Below are 25,567 nucleotides of genomic sequence, written 5' to 3' on the forward strand. Positions count from 1 at the left end.
CAAGGTTCCACGGCGCACCAACTGAGAAACGCTGATCTAGACCGTCCTTGATAGAAGTCTGTCTAACTAGGGATGGAAGTGAGTAGTTGAAAGGAGTACTCGACTACTCGCTTCCCCTCCCTGCAAGTGTGGGGGGGAGCCGGCTTAAAAGTCGGTTCCCTCAGCACCGTCTCCGCAGTGCCACCTCCCCCACTGCCTCTATCAGTATTGGTCGGGGAGGCTGCTGCAAAGCGGCCCCTGTGCATGGCAGCCTGAGCTGGCCGTGGGCAGCCGGGCCACCGTGGACAGGGGCTGCTGGACCCGGTGCAAGCCAGGACCGAGCAGTCCTGGTTTATGCGGGTCCAGGACTGCTGCACCTCTGGATTTTAAATGTAGGAAGAGCCCGGTGGGGTTAAATGCAGAGACACAGCAGTCCCAGAATGAGCCTCCCTTTATCTACCAGTCGTGTTGTTGATACAATTTGTATCAATGACACGATTAGCAAAATACCCGCCCCTTAACATCCTTATGTCTATCCTGCTCTTCAAAAGCTCCACAACCTCCCTAGGCAATTTATTCCCATGTGTAACCATCCTGACAGTTAGGAAGCTTTTCCTAATGTCCAACCTCAACCTCCCTTGCTGTTATTTAAGCCCAGTGCTTCTTGTTCGATCATCAAAGGTCAAGGGGAATCATTTTTCTCCCTCCTTCTTGCAACACCTTTTTAGGTACTTGAAAACCGCTCTCATGTCCCCTCTCAGTCTTGTCTTTTCCAAACTAAACAAACTCAGTTCTTTCAGTTTTCCCACATTGGTCATGTCTTCTAGATCTTTCATCATGTCTGTGGCTCTTCCCTGGACCTTCTCTCATGGATATAGCCATGAGAGATTAAATGGGAGGAGTCGCGTGACGTGGTAGGACAGAGTCTGACTTTAGATTTGCACACCATATTGGGCTCACTGCACTGAGCAAGAAGGTTGTACAGAGAATAACTGACTGGGTAGACCAGGAAAGCGGAAAATCAGCATGGAGATTAGCACGGAGAAGACAAAAAAATTACAGCAATTGGAGGCCAAGAGAAACACGGAGACAAAGAACTAGAACAAATAGGAAAATCTGTGAACCTTGGAGGACTAGTATTGAAGACCCAAAAGCCTGAGTTGTTGTAGCTTGAGTCAAAGAGCCAAACCTCTGTAGCTAAGGTGTATAATTCATGCCCTCTTTAGATTATCATGGAGGACTCTCTCTCACACACTCACGGTAGGTTACTACTGGACAGCGGATTAAGCTAACCGTGTACCGCACAATTAGGCAGCACATACACTGTGTTGTTCCAGTATAGCTAAAGCGCTTTAAATTCACAGACGAACTAATCCAAATTAATTTTCAAGTGTAGTTGAGGCCTTACAAACATATCAACCTCACTCTGGGAGCGATTCGATCATCTCGCTGCCTTTTGTCGCTTGTTCCGCCCGTGGGCTGTTTACAGCGAGGGGAGCATGCAATTCCGTAAAAGCCCTCGAACCTCCCAAGTTACTTAAGGTTTTATTCGAGTCATTAAGTCGGGAATGCAGCGGGTTTTAAAGCAACGCTTTATCCAGTAAATACAGACGTGACAATATTTCCAACATCTATTTGCGGCAGCTTTAAATCCATTAGCGCATCTTTTATTTTAACTGAATCGTAATCAGGAGCAACCATTTTATTCTCATAATGTTGCCACATGTTATTTAACACCGTACATTTTGCCATCAATTTCTTCCTGGATCCGGATCGCTTGCACACCTGGGATGCCGGCAAGAGGAAAAAGGCAATCAGATTGGGGGAGAAATCAAAGAGAAATCAAAGTTTCCTGAGTTACTCAATTAGGCTACGTTCAGTGTAGATGCACCCTAAGATAAGAGCTGGGATTTTTATTGTCACAGGGCACGTCTACACAGCAGGGTGAACGTTGAATTAAGCGCTGCAACTTCAGCTACGTCAATTGCGTAGCTGAAGTCGAAATAGCTTCCTTTGGCTTTTGGTGCCGTCTACACAGCAGGAAGGCGAAGGAAGAGCACTCTTCCTTCGACTTCCTTCACGCCTCGTGACATCAGGGTTACCATGAGATGGAGTAAGAATCCCTCCAGCTCACCCTTGCTTCGAAATAAAGGCTTGTAGTGTTGACACGCACACTGTTAGTTAAGAGTAACATCAGTTATTCATAGGTGCTAAAATCAGGAGGGATCATTCTGGTCACACATTGGATCTTTTGCAGAACACAGCTTTTGCATTTCTCTGTATCAATTCCTGCTCCGTGGCCAATAGCTAGGACTGCGCTACAGCCGAGTTCTTAGAAAAACATCCAGTCTTGATTTAAAAACTCCACACTCTGCCACAGCCCTGGGTAAGCTGTTCCAATGGTTAACTACTATCACTGTTAAAAAATTGCATCTTATTTCTAAGTCTGAGCCTGTCTAGCTAACCTTTCATACGGTATTGTTAGACCTTTGTCTGCTAGGCCCTCTCATCATCCTTCTCTTCCCCATGGATGTACTTATAGACTGTGATCAAGCCACCTTTCAACCTCCGCTTTGATAAGCTGAATAGACTGAGGTCTGGATTTTCTCATTTTAACCCTGTCATCGTTCTCCTGACTCTTCTTTGAACCTGCTCCAATTTCTCACCAGAAGGTCAAGAAGTCCACGCAGCCAGCTGTTGCGCAGGGAGACTATCCCCAAAGAGCTGAACAGCCAAACAGGTAAGATAAACAAAAGGGAAAGGGGAAACTGAGGCACGGGGCAGAGAAAAGATTTGCAGTGGGCCACAAAAAAGGTTAGAAACCACGAGCTGCCCCCAATGCTCATGGGGCAGTACAACAAACCAGTGCATGGAGCCGTAGCACCTACAGGCAAACCCACAACAACAAACTAGGTCAACAAACTCAACACCCTGAGGCAAAAGTAAAACAAGAAAAAGGAATGAGCAGCCCCAGCATCTGCGAGCAAACCTACTAGAACAAACCAAGGCCTGGAACCCTGTACCATGCCATCACAAACCAAGTCAGAGAACTTAGCCTCCACATGAGCTGCACAACCCCACACCCATCTGGGCAGCTCTGCCACACGAAACCCGCACACGCAGCCTGTCCACAGCAATCCAGAGCGCAGCAGCCCAGTGCACACGAGCAACCCGACAATAACAAACCAGCGTGGGGCGGCACCCGCAAACTCACAACCCCCACCTCTTTGGTGCAGCCCACATGGGCCAGTCACGTTTCACAGAGCCCAGAGCGAGAGGGAAATGCAGAACCGCTCCTGTACGGCCGTTCCCACCCCTCTTACAGTGGCCCCCAGCCATGAGGCTTTCACTTACTGGCTGTGGCATGGTCAGTCACACTGTTCCTACGGATGCTCCAAGCCACCGGTCTGCCACGTTCCTGGCCATGGGTGTTGCAAATCCAGCTGCACTTAGCCCCTCTGTATTTGCAGAAGAAGGTGCAGTCTAGACCTAGCTCTGCAACAATGAGAAAGGACACAGGTGGGGTTTCCTGGGGGTAGGCACTGACTGCCCCCTACTGGGCACTGGCACAGGGGCAGCACACAAGCATCCCATAACACCCCCCCACCCCCAAGATTCAGGGCTGCCAGAACTTTGCAGCCCCCTCTCTATAGACCAGCGTTTCTCAAACGTTTTGCCCTGCGGCCCACCCCGCTCAACGCAGACCTTTCCAGGTAATGGGCTGAGGGTGGGGCATCTGGCCAGGAGGTTGGGTGCAGGAGCAGGCTGAGGGTGGGGCGTCTGGCCAGGAGGTTGGGTGCAGGAGCAGGCTGAGGGTGGGGCGTCTGGCCAGGAGGTTGGGTGCAGGAGCAGGCTGAGGGTGGGGCGTCTGGCCAGGAGCTTGGGTGCAGGAGCGGGCTGAGGGTGGGAGGTCTGGTTGGGGGGCTGGTTGCAGGAGCAGGCTGACGGTGGGAGGTCTGGTTGGGGGGTTGGGTGCAGGAGCGGGCTGAGGGTGGGGGGGTCTGGTTGGGTGCAGAAGCAAGCTCAGGGTGGGAGGCTGGGCGCAGGAGCAGGGTGAGGATCTCTGGGGTCTTGGTGGGACAGAGGGTGCATGAGGGAATGGGGGAGTGCTTACCTGGCTCTGTGCCTCCTGCCACTCCCAGGCACTGCCCCCCACTGCTTCCATTGACTGTGATTCTGGCTGGAGTGCCAGCGCCGGCTCCCTAATGCTGGGAGAGAGGGGTGTCCGGAGCCTTGGGGGCCAGATCCGGGCAAGCCAGGGGCCGAATCCAGCCCCTGGGCCTTAGAGTCCCCACCCCTGCTTTAGGGCTGCATTATCAAGCTTTTCCCTGCAAACACAAGGGCTAGAACTGGGCTCCTCTGTTTTTTAAAATGAAAGTGGACTGGACATTTTCCACAGAAAATGCTTTTTGCTGGAGCATTGGGGTTTGGATCAAACAAAACTGTGCATGGAACAGTGTCAGCTTCCATGGAACACTCTGATTTTTCTTCAGCTACTGAATGCCTTAAAAGCCACACAATTTAGTTTGGAAATACAGCTGCACTGCCCCATGGGAATAGTAGTTCAGTTGCCTCATGTCTGGCAGGGGGGGCAAACTACATCTCCCACAATGCACTGTGACCAACACTGTCCAGGTGGCACCACCTCCCATGTGCAAGAAGGCAGACCATCCTGCATAAAGGCATACATAGTCCAAGCCCATAGTCTTGACTTAACACCTGTGGTTAGTATCCTGCCTAGTATGTGATCCCAACAAACTGGAGGCCTGTGCTGAAGTAAATAGGCTACAATTCAATAAGGACAAATGCAAGGTACTCCAAGAAGGAAAAAAACCCACAATTGCACAAATACTACATGAGAAATGACTGTCTAGGAAGGAGTGCTGAGGAAAGAGATCTAGGGGTCATAGTGGCCCACAAGCTAAATAGGAGTCAACAGAAAAAGGGGGGGGGGGAGAAGCATCATCCTAAAATGTATTAGCAGCAGTGTCATAAGCAAGACATGAAAAATTATTCTTCCGCTCTACTCTGCATGAATTAGGCCTCAACTGGAGTCCAGAAAAGAGCAACAAAAGTGACTAGAGGTCTAGAAAACAGGATCTGTGAGGGAAGATTGAAAGAATTGGGTTTGTTTAATTTGGAAAAGAGGAGACTAACTGGGAACATGAGAGCAGCTTTCAAATACTTAAAAGGGTGTCTAAGGCGGAGGGAGAAAAATTCTTCCCCTTAACCTCTGATGATAGCACGAGAAGCAATAGGTTTAAATTGCAGCAAGGGAGGTTTAGGTTGGACATTAGGAAAAACTTCCTGACTGTCAGGGTGGCGAAGCTTCTTTCAATGCTATTTCGAAATAGCTTATTTCATCATTTCAAAATAACGCGCTACTCCGGAATTCCCCCTAACCCTTGTGGAACGAGGATGACAGGGATGTCAGAATAAGCCGCCCGTTATTTCGAAATAGGGTTGCCAGGTGTCCGGTATTGAACCGGACAGCCAGGTATTTGCGCCTTCCGTCCGGAAAAAAAAATGCAGAAAATACCAGACATGTAAAATGTCCAGTATTTTTTGTTTTTCCCAGCTCGGGCATCCAAGGGAAGGGCATTTGGGATACGCAGCATAGCTCGGGTTGACTAGGGTGGGGAGGAGGATGGAGCGGGCCGGGAATTAATTTTTTTGCTCAACAGAATTGTTTTCCATTTTTGGGGGGTGAGGGTTCAGTATTTTTTGTTAAACCATCTGGCAACCCTATTTCGAAATCTATTACAAAATGATGGGCTGCTTCAATAGACACGGAATAACTATTTTGGGATACTTCCAGTATTCTGAAACAGCTCCACAGGATAGATCAGGGCTACTTCACACGTGGCTCATGGTGCGGTTTGGGTTTACGCAGGGCTCAACACACAGCCCATGGGTGGGATCCTGTGAACACGGCCTCCACTGGGAATACGCTCCACAACGGCGAGGCATCTCCCAGGCAGGGTGAGCACTGAAAGACGCAAGCAGACGGGCTGGCTGGAAGAGACGGGTGCAGGGTTTCGGCGTTCTTAGCCCCTAGGGAGGAAGTGCCGGGAGCACGGGTGCATTGTGTGAAAGAAATTATTTGTGTATATATTTGCATGTATATGCAACCACACTTAAGTTGCGGCCCTCGGTATGTGCTGTGAGTATCATTGTGGCCCCCGGGGCTTCCAAATTAGCCCTGGTGTAGACGGACCCACAGACACACCCCAGACACTCACACAGAGACTTGCCCACTCACAAAACACACTCACAAGCCCGCGCCAACTTCCTCTTCGCAAAACCCGTTCAGCATAGTCACACCGCACTCCCCCACACCACGCCCTCTCACCCAGACACCCACCCTCCACAATCCCACTCCCCAAACACCCACACCCAGACATCCACACCCACCCATAAGAATCCCACGCACAAAACAACCCCAGACATATAAAACACCCACTCACCAATGCCAACATAAACAAACAGCTCCTAAACTCATAGAGCGTTTTCTCCAACAGACAAGGAAGCAAGAGATGCAGGAAGCATATTCTTGATCCTTCTAATTTTAGATACTTTAGAATCGCTCTGAACATGTGCTGATGGGGCGGAGGACAGAAAAGTATCTAGATCGGTCGATTAGCTAGATCATGAGATTACATGAGAGAGCTCTGCCCAGTGCCAGCCCTCATTGATTTTTTCCCATCCCTGATTTGGGCATGACGAGTCGTCTCCATCTGTCAGCAAGTTTACTGTCAGTGGAATTAAGTGGGGTGGGGGGGGGGGGAGTGAAAATTGCCTGTCAGTAAAATCTGTTAAAAATAAATGTATATGTCAGTAAAAAAAAAAAAAAGAAAGAAAGAAAAGAAAATGGCAAGATTCCATAATGAGATTGTTATCTTCTCCTGGCTCCCGGCCCCTTCCTCTAGATGTGCGAAAGGGAATACATAAAGACAATGATATCCGCAGCAAAGTGCCACGTCCCCCGAGCTGTGGAAGAGAACACCTTGCCACTTGGTGGGTTCCATGTGTGGCAACCCAGCAAAGGGATGTTCTCTTTCGCTTGTTTCGTGAGCCAAAGCGAATTGGCTGTGGCCCACGGTCGGTGGATTTCCTCACCGCTTGAGTCGCTCTCTTGCTGGTCCACGCAGCCCTTTAAATGCTGGCCTCTTGGTTTATTTTGGGAGTCCTGGAGTGCTTGGGCGGATAATTAGCAGTGCCATCTGTCAGATGGCAAGTGGAAAGCAGCCCCCAGGAAGACGAGATGGTGGCATTTTAGAGGAGGGTGCGCCGGGGGGTAGAGGGAGGAGAAGACAGACCTCGTGTTGACTGGATAAAGTGTCAGAGACCCCCCACACCTCTGCACAACACAGACTTGCGGGGGCGCCTAGTATTCCTCACGTGCCCACACAAAACATCTCACTCCTCTGCAGAACATATTCACGGACAGGACACAAACGCACAACATAGTCCCCATACCTTCTCCACACTCAGGCATATAAAATAGCCGTTCTTAATACACACAGACACACAACCCCCTGCCACCACAGCAGTACCCATGCACACAACACATGCACACAAAACACCCCTCTACCCTCGGGGACACAAGACACCTCCACCTACAACAACCCCCCCATACTTGTGCACGCATCACATCCACACACAACGCAAACACAACACACCTCCACCCTTGTGAACGCAACACACCCATTCTTCACACACAGACACACACAACTCTCCCACCTGCAACAGCCCTCCACACTCATTCACACAACACTGCCACTGACACCACACACAGGCACAACACACAACGGCCCCACCAAACAGAACACACACAAGTCAAATAAGCTCCATGCAAAGGTTCCTGTGTGTCGGCAAAGACTGGGTAACAGCATTCTGTGTCTTAATGAGCCAGTTGCAATGTGAGTGGGGGTGTTGCTTCACGGGGTGTTGAAGGTCAATCGATAATTTGGGGGTAAGTTTGCGGTCAGTAGCTAGATGCTATGTGAAAGGTTGTTCTACCACCAGGGAGCCAAAGCTAAGATCCTTAACTCTTTCTGAGCCAGGGCCGAGAGAAGCAACAGAGGGAAACATGTTCCATTCACAGTCGGGACAGCTTGCCTTAGAAGGGATGGGTGGGGAATGTTTTTCCCATATGGTGAGAATTTTTGAGATTTTTTTTTTTAAATCCCATCCTAAATCAGGACAGATGATAAAATCCTTAAAAAAAAAAAAAAGTCTAGTTTGGGTCAGGTGAAACCTTTTGTTCCACTTTTGACTTTGGATTCTTTTCTTCCTCTTTTTCTTTGTACAAACTTTGTTACATTTCCAAACCAAAAGTCGGTTTGACCCCAAAGAGCAAAATGTTTCCTGTTGAAAATGTCAAACCGGGACCTTTGGATGATTCCAAAACACTTTTTTTTCCAACATAATTTTCCAAGTTGGAAAATTTGTCAAACGCGGATTTTTCTCACCCATGGATTTTAACAAATTTGCAGCAAAAACCATTTTTGATTACCTGCAATCCTCTGGCACCAGCTGAGATTACGCAGCTTTTAGCGACCAGGCTCTGTCGACACAGTCCTGTCGCTATAAGTCGGCGCGTGTGATCATTCTGGATACGGCTAAACTACATTTTTTTCCTGAAAGGATATGCAAATTCAGTGGGAATTTGCATATCTTATGATCTCACTTTCTAAAGAGGATCTTTCAAAAGTGAAAGTAGTCTGGACACTTTTTTGGGGGGGGGAAGCCCTTTTTCACCAAAAAGAAAAACCCTCCATAAAAGGGTTTTTTTCCAAAAAAAACCCCACGTCCAGACTACATTCACTTTTGAAAGATCCTCTTTCGAAAGCGAGATGCGGAATTTGCATATCCTCTTTCGAAACAAGCGGGGTTTGCTTGGTGAGCAGCAGAGCACTGCTGCTGACAAAGCAGTGTCCACACTTTCATTGGCTGCCGCAAAACATTATTGTTTGGGGGAGAAGAGTGTTAAGCACCCGCCAACGACAAAAGTTTTGTCAATCAAGGACCAGTGTAGACCCAGCCTAAGAAAGTAGGTAATTTCTCTTGGACCACATCTTTATCCTGAGTCATCATCTTGGATACCAGCTTAAGGTTATTCTCAGGCACTTGCTAGATCTTTTCTTTTAGAGCCAGGTTTTCAAAAGGCCTCGGATCCCATTAGGGCCCTAAATAAGCGGCCAGGTTTTCACATCTCGCAGACGGCTTTGACAGTCTCAGCCAAAAGGTATTAGTGTTTTACAGCTAACTGCAGCACCATGCTCTGACTCCACAAAACTAACCGTCCTCCGGTTTTACCTGCTGAGAGATGGACAGAACCAGAATCTGTGAACTGTGGACCTCAAGGTAGATCCAAATCTCAGACTATATGAGGATCCTACGCTTGATCTGGATTTGGACCTGGATCCATGCCTTGATCTTGATCCAGAGCCAAGCCTTGATTTGGATCTTTATCTGGATCAATCAATCTATCTGGATTTTTATCTGGATCCAAGCCTTTATCTGGATCAATCAATCTATCTGGATTTTTATCTGGATCCAAGCCTTTATCTGGATCAATCAATCTATCTGGATTTTTATCTGGATCCAAGCCTTGATCTGGATCTGGGGCCAAGCTTCAATCTGGATCTTTATCTGGATCCAAGCCTCGATCTGGATCTTAACCTGGATCCAAGCCTTGATCTCTACCTGAATCCAGGTATAAATCTGGATCTGGCTTTATTTACAAACTTTGATCTGGATCAAAACCTGGATCCTAACCTTGATGTGAACTTCCCAGCCAGGCCCCCTCTCACTCTCCATTTCCTATTCCCCCAAAATCCCAGCCATCCCGCAATAACTGCAGCCCTCCATTGCCGGCCTGTGCAGCAGCTGTGTACCCGAGAGACTTTAATTGGAGACCATGCTGTTCACCGGTTAATCTGGAGGATGCTGCGAGCCAGGCAATTGTTGCCCTGCTACACTCCAGAGCCTGTGCCAGCCGCTGTGTTTACCTGCCGCCGTGAGGAGTGAGGAAATCTATCCCCGGAGGCCAGAGGCGTCAGAGGTGCAGTCTGGTGCGTTCCAGCTCAGCTAAATCTGCTGTAACTAATGGAGCCAGCCATGGAACCCCTGTCAATTCCTCTAACGCTTGGCTCCCTGCAGGAAGAGTCTGATGGAGCCTCCAGGCTCCAGGCCTGCTGCCAAGACCTCTAGCACTCTTTATGCATTGATCCCAGAGCCCTGCCCCAGTGAAGGGGTCGCTATTTACTCCCCCACCTTACAGGCTGAGGCTGCCATGTCCGTCCCTCCGGGGAGATCTCCAAAAGCCCATGCAAAATCTGACCCACTGCCTGCTCGGGGGGGGGGGGGGGTCCTACTTCTATGCTGTGGAAAATCTGCCTAAAGCAAGGCATGGAAAAGCAGGCTGACCTTGGAGATGCTCCACGCAGCCATCTCCTGAAGTCCATAGAGGCTGGAACATCAGGGCTTTTGGGGCTTACACTGGGGTTTCAGATGCCCTCTGGCTTGCCTGCTGATTCTCAAAAGTTCACCCTAAGTGACTTCCCAAGAAGGAATGAGGGACCAGGAGTTTTGACTGAGCTAACCACTAGAGCACATGCTTTGGGAGCAAAATGAGGGTGTTCTGGTGAGGAAGAATGGCCTACTGGTTAGGTACCAATCTAGGACATACCAGCCTGAAGTCAGACGATCTCCGTGTGACCTTGGTCAACTCACTTAACCTCAATTTTCCCATGATAACCCTGCCCCTACTAGGGGAGGGAGCAGTTGTGAGAACAACTGTATTAAAGATATTGAGGTGCTCAGTTACCATGCGTGGGGATCAGAAGTCACCAGTATAGTGTCCTAACAGGTCTCTCTCCAGGGAGTTCCACAGGTTGACTGTGTGGTGTGTGAAGAAAAACTTCCTTTTGTTTGTTTTAAACCTGCTCCCTATTCATTTCATTTGGTGACCTGTAATTTTTGTGTTATGGGAACAAGTAAATAACTGCTCCTTACTGACTTTCTCCACAATAGTCATGATTTTATCAACCTCTATCATGACCACCTCTTAGTTGTCTCTTTTCCAAGCTGAAAAGTCCCACTCTTATTAATCTCTCCTCATATGGCAGCTGTTCCAAACCCCGCATCATTTTGTGGCCCTTTTCTGAACTTTTTCCAATGCCAAGATAGCTTTTTTGAGATGGGGCAACCACATCTGTACATACTATTCAAAATGTGGGCATACCATGGATTTAGAGGCAATTAGATATTCTCTGTCTTATTCTCTATCCATTTTTAAATGATTCCCAACATTCTGTTTGCTTTTTTGACTGCGGCTGCACACTATGTGGATGTTTTCAGAGAACTATCTACAATGTTACATTGTTACAGGCTGGGGACCAACCAGCTAAGTCCGTGGTCCCCAACATGGTGCCCAACACGGGGCATTTCCTGGCGCCCGCCAAGTGCTCAGGGCTGGCCTGGCCCCAGGCACGTGGCGCATGCGCGGTGATGGAGCCGGCCCTGGGCGCGTGGCGCACGGTGAGCGCCGGCCCCGGGGGTGCCGCGGATTCATCCCCCGCGGTGCATGGGGGGGGGGAGAAAGCGCCGACCCCGGGCGCGCGGCGCTTGGGGGGGGGGAGAGAACGCCGACCCCGGGCGCGCGGCGCTTGGGAGAGGGGGGGAGAGAGCGCCGGCCCCGGGCGCGCGGCGCTTGGGGGAGGGGGGGGAGAGCGCCGGCCTCGGGCGCGCGGCACTTGAGGGGAGAGCGCCAGCCCCGGAATGTGGCTATGGGGGGCCCCGCCCCCCGGGCACCCGGCGGGCGAACGGTCACGCCCCCTGGCGCCTGGCAACCCCAAACAGTTGGGGACCACTGAGCTAAGTAGTAGTTCTGCAGAAAAGGACCTGGGGATTCCAGTGGATGAGAAGCTGGAGATGAGTCAACAGTGTGCCCTTGTAGCCAAGAAGGCGAATGGCATATTAGGTTGCATTAGGAGGAGTGTTGCCAGCAGATCCAGAGATGTCATGATCCCCCTTTATTCGACTCTTGTGAGGCCACATCTGTAGTATTGTGTCCAGTTCTGGGCCCCCCACGACAAAAAGGATGTGGACGCATTGGAGAGGGTCCAGAAGGGGGCAACCAAAATGATTAGGGGGCTGGAGCATATGACCTATGAGGAGTGACTGAGGGATTTGGGTCTGTTCAGTCTGCAGAAGAGAAGAGTGAGGGGGGATTTGAGAGCAGCCTTCAACTTCCTGAAGGGAGGTTCCAAAGAGGATGGAGAGAGGCTGTTCTCAGTGGTGGATGATGGCAGAACAAGGAGCAATGGTCTCAAGTTGTGGTGGGAGAGGTCCAGGTTGGATATGAGGAAAAACTGTTTCCCTAGGAGGGTGGTGAAGCACTGGGATGGGTTTCCTAGGGGAAGTAGTGGAGTCTCCATCCCTAGCAATTTTTAAGTCTTTTCAAGCTTGACAAAGCCCTGGCTGGGTTGATTTAGTTGGGATTGGTCCTGCCTAGAGCAGGGGGCTGAACTTGACCTCCTGAGGTCTCTTCCAGCTCTATGGTTCTATGATCCTACGACTCCAAGAGCTCTCTCTTGAGTGTAACACTAACTGAGTCCCCATCATTCCGCATGTATAATTGGGATTACTTTTACCCATGTGTGTTACTTTGCAATTCTTGGCATTAGCTTTCATTGGCCATTTTGTTGCCCTGTCACCTAGTTTGCTGAGATCCTTTTGAAGCTCTTCACAGTCTGCTTTGGACTTAACTCTCCTGAGCAGTTTGGTACCATCTGCAGATGTTGCCACCTCTCTGTTTATTCCTTTCTCCAGATCATTGATGACCATGTTGCCTAGGATCGGTGCCTATCACTAATCCTCGCTTTCGTCACACTATGTGAGCGCGTGCTGGGTTGGGGTGTCCTCGTGCTGTCCTGGCGGGATGGATTTCCATGTTCCATGTGCCTTAGCAGAACTAGTGCCGAGTTCGTGTCCCAGACGCCGGCTTGCAGAAAGACCTTTGCTTTTGACAGGGCCTGCCTGTCCCTCCGAGTTTTTAACGCTTGCTGACTTTGGTTCAGGCCTCAGGCCTGACACCAACCCCGCGTATCAAGCTGTTTCTTTCTCCTACATCCCCCCCCAGCTTTTTGTCTTTTTACAGAGAGGATGTTTACCCCTTGTCACGGCTCACAGGCTGTGGCCACGCTTGGCCCCTCGGCTCCCTTGGTGAGACTTCCCTCCCCCTCCAGTGCGGCAGCCCCTTCTCGGGGAGCCCACTCCACTCCAGCGACAGTAAGACCGCCCTTTCTCAGGGAGTCCACTCCCGTGCAGCGGCCCACTCTTGGGGGGCCCGCTCTCACCTGGGGGATCCGCCCCTCCACCTCCAAGACGGCGCCTCTCAGGGCTGCAGAGGGGAGACCACAGCGACCGGCCCAGCTGGTCCCAGTGCGGGGAGAACATTGGACGGAGGAGGGAGGTGAAGAGGGGCCAGGGGACCCTCTTACCTGGAGAGAAGACAATGGACAGGGGAGGGGCTGTTCCTGGGGTTATTGGAGGCTCCGCTGGGAGAGGGGGCTGCTTTTGGGGACTGAGAGCAGAGCAGGCAGGACTCAGTGGCTGTAAGAGAGACTGACTTGCGGGGCTCAGGGCCCAGGCCGACTGGCCTGAGAGATCCTTTGCTGTCTTCAAAGCTCACTAAACCCTCCTATTTTGTGCTGGCTGATAGTAGCTCTGGTCTAGAGAACAGGGTTGCCAGATGTCCGGTATTCTACCGGACAGTCCGGTATTTGCGCTCTTTGTCCGGTAAAAAAAATCAGAGAATAGTGGACATATGTGTGTCCTCTGAGCAGAGCTGGGGACACCAGGGTACCAGACACCGAGGCTCCAGTTCTGAGCTGTTCTCTGAAACAACAAACTCCCCACCACTGTCGCATTAAACCAGTAACCTCCAGGCACTGAGTGCCCCATGGTATGTAACCCCCTTTGACCCTCCAAAACTCCCCACTTCCTCACACCCCTCAACCCTGGAAAGCATAATCCATGGATGGGCTAAGCGCTGTTATGTGCCCACCTTCTTTTACCATTCACGCCCATGGAAGGAGTAAATACGTCGTCTTTGTTTGCTTTCTTCACACCAGCCGTGACTTTATAGACACTACCATCTCCCTCCTCCGTCGTCTTGTTTCCAAGGTGTTTTAGAGGCCCCAGTCTTATTCACTGCTCCTCATATGGCAGCCGTTCCAAGCCTCTCCTCATTTCTGATGTGCTTTTCTGAACCTTTTTCAATTCCAATATAACTTCATGGAGATGCTGTGACCACCTCCTCTTTTGTGAATGTAGGTTAGCAGTAGATGGGGTTTTTGTTGTTTGTTTGTTTTGTATCTGTTGCATGCTACCCAAGCATCACCTGCCCTGCCCTACAGCTGGGGAAACTGAGGCACAGGAGGAGGCTGGCAGAGCTGTAGCAAGAATCCACCCCTCCTGGAGCCCAGTCTAGCAGGCCACACTGCCTTATATTAAGTACTTGTGCTCCTCTGTAGTTGTCACCGGAGAGGGAACAGCAGCCAGCTCTTCAGTCTAAACTAAAACCCGGCCCGCTGAGAATTCTCCAAGGTCGCCTCGGTGCTAGGCGCTAATTTACACTCCTGACATTAAAGAACCGACAAACTCTGGCAATTGTGTGCCAGGCGGCTCATAGATTACACTAGAATTTATCGTCCCATCCATGAGGAAGCCAGCCACATCAGTTTCACTCTGGCTGAGGGTTCGGGGAGGGGGGAAGGGGAAGAAAAAGCTGGAGTCTCCCCATTGCCACAGCACAGACTGTACCGTCAGACTGAGTCGACCTGGCCAAATCCATCAAGATCTGGCCGGCAAATCTTCACCCTGCAACAAAAAGCCCCCGAAAGTTCTCGTGAGGTTTAAAAAAGTCTGAAAATGACTCGGAAACGTTTGTTTTCTGGCCTCGTTTTTTTCTTCTTCCTTGCAGCTGCTGGGACCCACAAGGGAGAAAATCTGGAAAGAAGCCTGCAGGATTCTCAGCTGGTTCTGGTAGATCCAAGAGCAGGGGTTCAAAGAGGCAGCTGAGCCGTAAGTGCTGATGCAAACTGAGTCGAAGATCTTGGCTCTATAAGGACATCCCATGGCGGGGAGGGGGATTTCTGGCCCCTCTTGACCTATGTTACCTAAAGCTTATAAAGTTGCAAGGGGCTGCAGCAGCAGGGCCAGACTAAGGGGGGGTGAGCCAGGCAGCTGCCCGGGGCGCCAACCGATGGGGGGCGCCTGATGGCAGCTGTAAGGGGGACGCTGCGTCCCTTATAGCTGCCATCAGGCACTGCGCACCCGGCTCCCGCAGCGCCGCCCTCCCCATCCCTGGGGCACCAGCCAGCAGTGCCCTTCCCCCCATGGCCACGGAGCCCTGCAGGGCCAGGTGCAGCCCACCATGGGCTGTGCGCCAGCAGCGGTGGCCAGGCCGGGCTGGGCAGCGCATGCGCCGTGTGCCCCGGGGGCGGGCCCCAGGTTGCACGCCAGCGGCTGTGGCTGGGCAGTGCATGTGCTGTGCGTCCCGGGGGCAGGCCCACACATGCCCCTTGCACCCCAGGGCAGGCCCATGCACCCTGGGGGATGGGCTCACACCCCAGGTGTGGGCCCGCGCATGTGACGTGCGCCCGGGGGTGATGCCGCACACCAGGGCCCGGGGCGCTAAAACGGCTCAGGCCGGCCCTGTGTAGGAGAATTTGCAGTGTAGGGCTGATGCAGGGCATGTCTACATAGCAGGGCTGAATTCAAATTAAGCGATGCAAGTCCAGCTACGTCAATTGCGTAGCTGGAGTCAAAATAGCTTAATGCAGCTTTTGGCGCTGTCCACACGGCAGGAAGTCCGAGAAAACGCACTCTTCCCTTACTCCTCGTGAAATGAGGGGTACCGGACTCGGAGTAAGACGTCCTCCTGCTCGCCATTATTTCGAAATCACGGCTTGTAGTGTAGACCCGCACTCTGTTATTTCGGAGTGACTCTGTTATTTCGCTGCCGTGTAGACGTACCTGTAGCAGGTGCAGCACGCTGGGTTGGGTTTGTTCTGGGCCCATACACAGCCAAAGGGAGGCTGGAGCAAGCTAGAGCAGCCACGGGGCTGCTGTAACTTTACACTGGAGGCTGTTTGCTACTCAGTATCTGCAACTCGCCGTAGGCTGCACTCCAACAGGAGTGGGCCCTTTTAAGGTCTGGCTTCGAGCTGGCTGGAAAATGGCTCTTCCATTCCCTCCAAAATATTGAGTTTTCAAAGGCTGTTTTTTTTTAATCCCTCGTTAAGGCAAGAAGTAGGGTTGCCAGGTGTCTGGTTTTCGCCCGGACTGTCTGTTATTTGGGTCCCCCGTCCGGTAAAAATAACAGAAAATACCGGACATATGAAATGTCTGGTATTTCCTGTTTTCCTTGGACAGAAGCTGAGGGAAACAGGGACAATTTTCCCCTGCCGTGCTTTTTTTTTTTTTTTTTTTTTGCTCAACAACTTTAGTATCCCTCCCTTTTTTTTTCTCAACAGAATTTTTTCCCAGTTTTCTTTTTGGAGGGAGGAGGGGGGTGTTCAGTATTTTTTGCTAAACCATCTGGCCACCCTTGCCAGAAGCCAAACATTGGCCATCTTTTGCCAAATAATTTGTTGCAGGTCAGTCAAAACATCGCCTTTTCGATCCACTCCCGCTCTTTCTTTTTGATGTTGATCCCTCTCTTGATGAAGTCCATGGTGAAAGCCATCTGCAAGTGAAAAACCCGCAATTCCCCTTCCAAGAGCACTGAAATGGGATGTGGCCAAACCTCTTCTTTTCCACTAGGACGTTATGTTCAATCCATACCATTTCAGCTGCCATCCGCTCCCCGAAAACATTGGAGTTTTTTGTCAAAATGGCATTTTCCAATGGTGCGGGAGGGGGAGGTTTGGATGGAAATGTTGCAACCAGCTCAGTTTTGGGTCCAGCTTTCTAAGGAAAGCAAAGAGCGATGGGATAGGAGGGTCTCATATTTATGACCTGTGATGGTATTAGCTCTCTTAATGTGTGAGCAAAAGATTAGCTGGGGGGAGGCTCTTCTCCATTAGCAGATTAGTGACTCCATAATGCAGTTTATAAATTACACCATGTCATGTCCTACATTAAGGCGGGGGGAGCGGAGGAGGGGCTGTGCGGAGAGAGGGTGACTTCTCCGACCTCCCCATTAACTTTGTTGTCCAACTATTTCTGACATAAGATCGTCTAGCACAGGGATTGTTTGCCAAATCCCACCGACCAACTGGAAAGCCCCCCAATAACTGGGCTGGGTTAAAATCCACCGGGTAGGCCTGGCATGGGAGCTGTGTTGTGGTTAGAAGAAGAGACAGAGCGTGAGGACACTTGGGTTCTGTGTCGAGCTTAGGGGTGTGACGGGGGGCGGTCACAGAACCCCCCCCCCCCGGGGTGCTGATAAAGCCAGTGACACTCGCCTCCTTGCTCTCTGGGGCGTCTCACCACCCAGTCCTGCTGGGACAGCTCACCTGGTCTCCCCCAGCTAAGGTCCGGAGCTAAGATCACGGCCCCGCCCCCCCTCCAAAGAGCAATACAGACACTGACCCTTCAGCTCTGGGAGAATGCAGCTCACGGGCACGGCATCCAGGAAACCAGCCCCCAAATGGGATCAAAACCAGGGGTGGTGGGTATCAAAGGCAGGGGGAGGCGTTGCCTTCCCAAACCACCAGCCTGGTCCCGCCCAGACTCCCCCCGCCCCCAGAAGGTCTCCTGCATACTGGGGACAGAGAGTTGCTGCCGCCACTAGGGATGTTAACTATCGGCTAATTGGATAGTCAATTAACCTCATGAATTCTTATTGGTTTCTCGACTATTCTATAGTCCCCGGGAGTGAGGCCAGCAGCTAGTGGAGCCCCCTGCTGCTCCGTGCTGCTGCCTCTGTATCAGAGGCAGCAGCATGGGGTGCCAGGTGGGAGCTGGTCCGCGAGGGAAGCCAGTTTAAAAACTAGCTCCCCTCACAGCCCGGCTACCTGTCGCCCTGCGCTGCTGCCTCTGCTACAGAGCTAGCAGCACGGGGTGGAGCAGCTCCTGTCTGGCACGAGCTGGAACTGAGCCTGGCTGCCTGCCCACCTGGCTCCTAATTACACTTTAAATGCAGAGCCACAGCAGGGGGTAGGTTCCGGACTCAGTGCAAGCCAGGACTGAGCCGGGCTGTTGGCCAGCCTGCTAAAACACGTATGGGTAGGTGGGGGATGCATGCAGTCTTAAGCTATACGCTTTTGCTCATTGGTTAATCAGTTAATCGATTACACTCTTCCATCCCTACTGCCCACCCCTCCTTGTGCTCCGGGGACGGGGTGTCTGGGGTCATGCGCCCTCTGCCTTCCCCATGGTGCTGGGGCCGCAAGCCGACTTTCCTCCCCATGGTGTTGGGTGCGGGGTGGGAGGGAGGATAGCTTGGCTCCCAGGGGGACGGGGGCTGGGCAGAAGGGGAGGGCACCCACTTTCACCCACCGCCCATGATCAACCCCCCCCCCCAATAAATCCATCTGTCACTGTGGGGCTTTTGAATTTCCCCTGCCATTGGGACTAATTGCTGAGCATACGTAGGGCTCACTGGAACCCCTTCAAAGTCCATCTGCTATGTTTCTCTTTCAGGCACAGAATTCATCACCCCGAGGTGGTGGCCCTGGGAGCATTGCCATGAGAACGGCTGACGCAGAACGGCGACGGGCTCCCGGTGGTGCGCGGTGGGCTGTTGTGTGGTGGCAGGGCGGGGGAGTGAAAAACAAGAGCGGGAGAGGATGGAGGCCATATGGTTTGCAACTCCCCGGTGGCTGCGGGGAGCAGCGAGGGTGGTTCAACAGGGGGAGTCAGCCAGCAGCGCTGTCTTTTGGAGGAGACACAAGCCCAAGCCACTGATGTGCTTGAAGGTCATTCAAGCCCCCCACAGCACTTTTTGCCCAAGTCAGGGTGGTCCGGTCCAATTCCAGCTCAGCTGATTGTATGAATTCATCACCCCTCCCCCAAAGGGATAGGGCCATATTTGTGTTCCCATTTTATGGATGGGAAAATAGAGTCGTGCGACTCTGTGGGAGGGCTGAAATTATAACCCAGAAGTCCTGATTCCTTTGCCCCTTGTTTGAGCAGAAAGCTGCTTTTCCTAAGCACGATGGGAACCTCTACATTGTACATGTAGAACCTCTCTAGTCTGGCACTCTCTGGTCCGGCAACATCCATGGTGCAGCATGATTTTAGTAATCGATCATGGGTGTGGCCAAGTTTCCTGTGGGCCCATATACACACAAACACACACGCACGCGCACACAGGTACACACATTCACACACACGTACACACATACACACGCACACACACACACACACAGACATGCACACGCACACGCACGCACGCAAACACACATATACACATGCACACACAGACACACGCCCCTGCTGCCACCGGCACTGCTCACGTCACAAGCGTTTTCCCCAGAAGTGGCCTGTACCTGGCAGGTGCCAGGTGGTTGGTGACATATTGCGTCGCTGTCATGGTAACCAGCCAAGCCAGCACCATCCCAGCAGGCTGCAGGCCTGTCGTGTGGCATTGTATCACCAAGCCGTGCTCCTCACTCCGCTGTTCCTTGCCACCAGTGCACGGACACATACGCCCCCCACACACTCCGCCGTCCCCATCCCCCCACACACTTGGGTGCTCTCCTCCCTCCCCCCCGCACACACACTGACACGATTGTGGGCACGGCCCCGCTCAGGCCTGCACGGTGGCACTTAGGAACTCGTGCGCTCGCTCCGATTAAAGCTCAAGGCTGGCTTTAATGCACGAGGGGAGGCCAAAGGAATATCGAACACACACCCACAGGCGGCACTGCCACCGGGTTTTACACCCCGGCTGGGAATTATCAGCCCCCATCATCGCAAATACGGAGGCGAGGGTGACCTACCCTCAGGCTTCAGGGCGAGAGCTGGGGGCTTTGGGAGAGGAGGGCCGGGAAGAAATGAGTCTTATCATCTGTTATTTGTATTTTGGCCGCAATCGAGGCCCCACTCATGCTGCAGCCCGCCCTCGGTGCGGTTCAAACCCAGAACCAAAAAGCAGTCTCCTGCCCCAAAAGGCTTGCCATGTACATGCGTTAGTGTCCTGGTCCAGCCGAGATCAGGGGCCCACTGTGCTGCGCAGACCCAGAGGAACGGACAGTCCCCGCCCTGACGCGTCGACAGGCTGCATGGACAAGACAGACAAAGGGTGGCCAGCTCCATTTTACACATGGGGAAACCGAGGCACCGCACAAGGGCGTGACCAGTCTGTGGCTAAGCCGAAGACCTGGCTCTTTTAAGGGCGAGGCAAGTATGTGAGCTGACAGAACCTCCAGCATGGGGCGGGCGCCTTTCAGGGTCAGGCGGGCCGGGCCACTCCCTGGAGGGATGCTCCCTTCTGCATCTGACTCCTTCGTCCATCAGCCTGGCTGGGCGCCGTGGGCAGCAACTGCAGCTTGGCCAAGCCTCGGCAGGGAAGGAGTTAATGGGGCTGCCGTGCTCCCATCACTGTCCCTAGCAGAGAGACATGGTGATCTATGGATCAATGACCCTGCCTTGACCTTCACTTTGTGCTGGATCTGAGGGGAGGGGGAGAGGCGGAGAGGGCAGGGCCTCGCTGGAGGGAATTGGAGACACTCCTGTTTCAGAAAGCAGGGGCTGGCTCCTCCAGTCCCCCACAGGCTGACAGCAGCCATCAGCGCCGGGGCTTCTTCAATGCGGGGTGCACGGCTGTGCGGCAGCCTCGCTGGAGCGGTGAGTGTGTCCCTGTGTGTGTCCACACACGCATGGCTCACGCCACGGGTTGGCGCTGGTGCAAATCACTTTTCCCCCGCACCGTGCAAAGGAGGTCAGGCCCAAGAGCCCCACTTGGGGAAACTGAGGCAGGGAGGGGCTGTGACTTGCCCAGCCAGCAGCAGAGCAGGGAGTAAAATCCAGCTCTTGTGAGCCTGTGTCCGGCGTGCCGCCCCCTTCGCTCACCCTGCTCTGGAGACAAAACCAGGCATTTGGGCATGATTCTGTCTACACGGCTGGGCTCCTTAGGTGCACTCGGAGCAGCTAGCTTCTTTCCCCGTCGCTCCATGTCGCACATTCATCCACGCCCCAGTGGAAAGCGTCAGCTAAAGAATCTAGGGCCAAGCTGGGACTCACACCTCAAGACCATCCTCCCTCTGGCAGGCTCTTGTTTGTATTACAGCTGTTCACCGCAGGCCTCAACTGAGCTTAAAGTCTCAGAGTGCCAGGCACTGTACAAACTCAGAGCCAGAGAAGGTCTCTGTGCCAAGAGCTCATGATCTGAACAGAGAAAGGAGAGGAAGGGACACAGAGGCAAAGGGACTTGCCAGTAGTCACATGGCCAGCCAGTGGCAGAGTGTCAGGGAGGGACGGGGTCTGGTCTAGGCCCCAACCTCTGACCAGTTTCCCGTGAGTAATCTCTTAATGGGCTGGGCGTGTAGTTTCCAAACCTGGGTCCCTGTCTCTCTCCGTTGCTCTCTGCAACAGATCCCACTGAGCCATTAAAATCATTTAAAAAGAGAAAGAGAATAAGACAGAGAATATCATATCGCATCTCTATAAATCCATGCCCCACCCACATCTTGAATACAGTCTTACAGATGTGGTCACCTCAGCTCAAAAAGGATATCTTGGCATTGGCAAAAGTTCAAAAAAGGACAACAAAAATGATTAGGGGGTTTGGATGGTTGCCATGTGAAGAGAGATTAAAAAGTCTGGGACTTTTCAGCTTAGAAAAGAGGAAACTAAGGGAGGATATGAGAGAGGTCTATAAAATCATGACAGGTATGGAGGAAGTGAGTAAGGGAAAAATATTGACTTGTTCCCATAACACAAGAACTAGGGGGCACCAAATGAAATGAATAAGTAGCAGGTTTAAATGAAACAAAAGGAAGCATTTCTTCACACAGCACACAGCCAACCTGTGGAACTCCTTGCCAGAGGATGTTGTGATCACCAGGACTTTAACAGGGTTCAAAAAAGAGCTAGGTAAATTCATGGAGGATACATCCAGCACTGGCTATTAGCCAGGATGGGTAGAGATGGTGTCTTACCCTCTGTTCATCAAAGGCTGGGAACGGGTGACAGATCACTGGATGATTCCCTGTTGTGTTCATTCCCCCAGGGCACCTGGCATTGGCCACTGTCAGAAGACAGAAGACAGGCCTAGATGGAGCTTTGGTCTGACCCAGCCTGGCTCTTCTTATTTTTCTTTCTTTCTTACACCTGCAGGAGGCTTGTACTGAGATCCTTCTGGCAATCCAATCTGGCAATCGCCCTGGGCGAGATGCAGTGGGGGATATTTTCAGAGACACAGGTATCTTGGCAATGCAAACCGAGGAAGCTGTTCGTTAGTCCCCAGGTTAGCACTGCAGTGAAGGACAGTCCAGCCTGGCTGTGATGAGCCAACCCAGCTGTGATGTCCTAACCCCTCGCTCTCTCTCTCTCTCTCCCTCTTGTCTGTCTTCCTGGGGTTTTCTACTGGGAGGTCCATGTGCTTCATCATCTCTCCACTGTGCTGGCTGTTGATTTGGGGTTGGTTTCAGGCAGCTGTTTAATGGCCCTATTCATTCCACTCAGGGGATACTCCCAGACTGCATTTTTTGGGGTTTTTTTTACAATGCAAAGTGCAGCGGGAAACTGAGGCACACATAGCAGGTTTTTCTTTTTCTTTTTCTTTTTTTTTTTGGTACCAATACAAGGCACTTCTGCTGTGTCACACAGAGCTGGGATGAGAACAGCTTGTGCCGCGAGATTTAGATGCCACCCCGCTGAGTAACAGAGCGCCCACCGCTAGGTTTTATTTTTACGGGTGGTGCACATGCACACAGGCCTCTCGGCACATAATACATTTATTCTGCACATCGATGGAAAAAACTAGAGGGAACAGTGGCCGAGAACAGATTTCCTGACTGTGCAGCGCATGCTCCCTTACCAAAGCACGCTGGGCACCGATCTATTTCCCGATCCTGCAATTTGGGCCCTTGGAAGAAACTTTGGAAGGGGCTTTAGGGTGTAGAATGGCTGAAGGCCAGAACAAAATGGGGTGGGGAGGAAAAACAGGGTAGAGGAGAGGGGAGCAGACTGTAGGCAGATCTTCTCTCCTGAACTCCCCAGGAAAGGTGAAGTTGTTCATTATCCAAGGAGCAGCAATGCAGCATTATTTATTCACATATGACTAGCCGTTGTCTTGCAGCTATAAATTATCGCCAGCATAAAAAACACTTGAAGAGCTAATGCGAAGACTACAAATTAGCAGCAAATTTTTTGTGATCCGCTGCGCCATTGGCGGAGTTCTTTAAAATGCCATTCTGTCTGGCATAATTGTATAGTAGGTATTTCCATTCAAGCAGCGAGCACGCCTCCTGAAAATATGAAGACTTTGTAAAATCTAATTGACAAGGAGAATAATAAGGGTTCAATGCCAAGCTATTCGAGAGGGGAGAATTAGACTCCAGGATTCTTCGGTGGGGGAGACTGAGGTACAAAAGAAGGAAACAATCACCCTCCAACATTTTACCCACGTAAAGTACAATAAGGCTGAACTTAAGTTGAATACAGAAAAGGACGAGCGAGAGGGCGAGACTGAATAAGAGCGCGCGAGGATAGAGAGATGGCGAAGGGGAAAATCAAGCGGAAGAGAATCAGAGAGCGAGGAAGGTAGGGCCTGGGAGAGAGGAAGCACATGACAGGGAAAGGAGGACTGGAAGGAAAGTGAAAGCCGTTTCGAATGCCCATCAGAGACTCAGGAGCAGACCTGGGAGAGACCCGGAGTTTCCCTTGCGCGGGAACTGGCCTGAGTTCAGAATCTGTGTTCCGCCCCCTCAGCCAAACTGTGGTGGAGGATGAAAACGTAAAGCTACGCGCTGGAGAAACCGTAAGGCGGGGCATGATCAGGCTAGTGGGGAATGAGCCACCACCGCCTTGCCTGGGGTATTTAAAATGACACTGATGAGCTGGAGTGTAAACAGCAATCTTCCACTGGCATGGAGATGGGCTTGCAGGAAAATCAGCTTTCCTGGGTCACCGGATGTGCTTTCACCACTAGGCCCTATTGCTCAGGCAGCTTGTTATTTACTAGTTGTATCACAGGAGCAACTATGCCCCATGTGCTCCCTGGGCCAGAGCCTCAACTGGCATAAATCAGGGGCAACTCTGCAGGTTTCAGTTAGGGTTGCCAGATGGTTTAACAAAACTTACCGAACACTCCCTCCCCCCAAAAAATCGGGGGAAAATTCTGTTGAACAAGAAAAAAAAGGAACTCACTGAAATTTCCAGGACTAGTGTACTCCAGAGGGGGAAAAAGACCAAAAAAAAAAAAAAAAAAAGGAAAAGTTGAAAAAGTTTACAGTAGCTAACCAAAAAAACCCAACAACCCCTGTTTGCCCTTTTAAGAGCAGAGCAGGCATTGCCCTTTTAAGGCAGCCAATTTGAAGTCTGTTCTCGGAGGTCGCAGTACGTTGCATTCTTTTACATTAAGCGCTGCGTGGGATGCGCCATCCTCGCCCCGCCCCAGCCAGCCCGAGCTGCGCGTGTTCTGGCAGACGCCTGAGCCAGGAAAAACAGAAAATACTGGACATTTCACGTGTCCGGTATTTTATGAAATTTTTTCTGGACAGAAGGCTCAAATACCGGACACCTGGCAACTCTAGCTTCGGCGAAGCCACGCCGGTCTACACCAGCCAGCCTCATGCCTGAAAGGGCGGAGAGGTTCGGAAATCTCCCCAGCCCAACCATAGTGGCTTGTACCCCCCGGGATTTCACGGTAGCTCTTGCCCAGGCTCCCGAAGTGACTACAGAGAGGAATCCGGAGGAAAGGAGCCGCTATGGAAGAACCACTGGGTTAGAAAAGAAAAATCGCCTCCCACCCCCAGCAGCCAGGCGCTCCGATTCCCCTTTGGATTTATAATAAGCTTAATTCCCTGTTGAGTCAACAGCATGCCTCAGTGCCTCGGCCCTTCCCTTCCGACTTGGAGAGCTCCCGGCTGGGGCCTGGAGTCTGTCAAAGGCCCCATGGGACAGCAAAGCCCTGTCCCTTTTGTTGATGTTTCCCACGAGGAAATCCCCTCCTCTCCTGCACCTCCAACACCCTCGCCCGGCCCCCAGCAGGGGGAAGGCCCCGAGGTCGGCTTGCAGGTGCACCACGGAACGGAGCATCAAAGGCCCTGCTGAAATTGGCAAAGTCCGGGAGCAAGGGTGGGACTCGCAGGAGGCTGGGGGTGGGTTGACATTAAAAGGTTGGTAATGCTTACATACAAGGAAGAGGGGGCTACCTAAGTCAGCAGCAAGGACCCTCCAGCTGGGACTGAACGTTAGGGGCTGCTTTAAAAATAGCTCGGAGACATTGAAACGTCTCAGGGGCTCTGGATCCGCCAGTGGCTCCGTGCATGCCCGAGAGCCGTGGTGGGTAATCAGTGGGGCAAATGCAGCCCATCAGGGTCCTACATGTGGCCCATGAGACATTTTGATTCTCTGCTGCCACGTGCTGGTTTTCATCCACGCCCATTTTTCCCTACTG

The 25,567-nt window shown here is 51.8% G+C and overlaps 1 long non-coding RNA gene across 1 annotated transcript in view; it reads right to left on the bottom strand.

Moving 5' to 3' along the window:
- Positions 1-1,606: 1,606 nt before the first annotated feature.
- The window catches only part of LOC149521805 (uncharacterized), a 25,997-nt gene continuing 2,036 nt past the window's right edge, over positions 1,607-25,567 (bottom strand). The window contains exons 2-3 of the long non-coding RNA XR_016347720.1: positions 3,334-3,474; positions 1,607-1,764 (exon numbers count right to left, since the gene is read on the bottom strand). This is a non-coding gene — a long non-coding RNA (uncharacterized LOC149521805). The remainder of the gene's footprint in view (positions 1,765-3,333; positions 3,475-25,567) is intronic.

This window comes from Pelodiscus sinensis, chromosome 22, assembly GCF_052426305.1.
Source record: "Pelodiscus sinensis isolate ZL-2025 chromosome 22, ASM5242630v1, whole genome shotgun sequence".
NCBI classification, from domain to species: Eukaryota; Metazoa; Chordata; order Testudines; family Trionychidae; genus Pelodiscus; species Pelodiscus sinensis.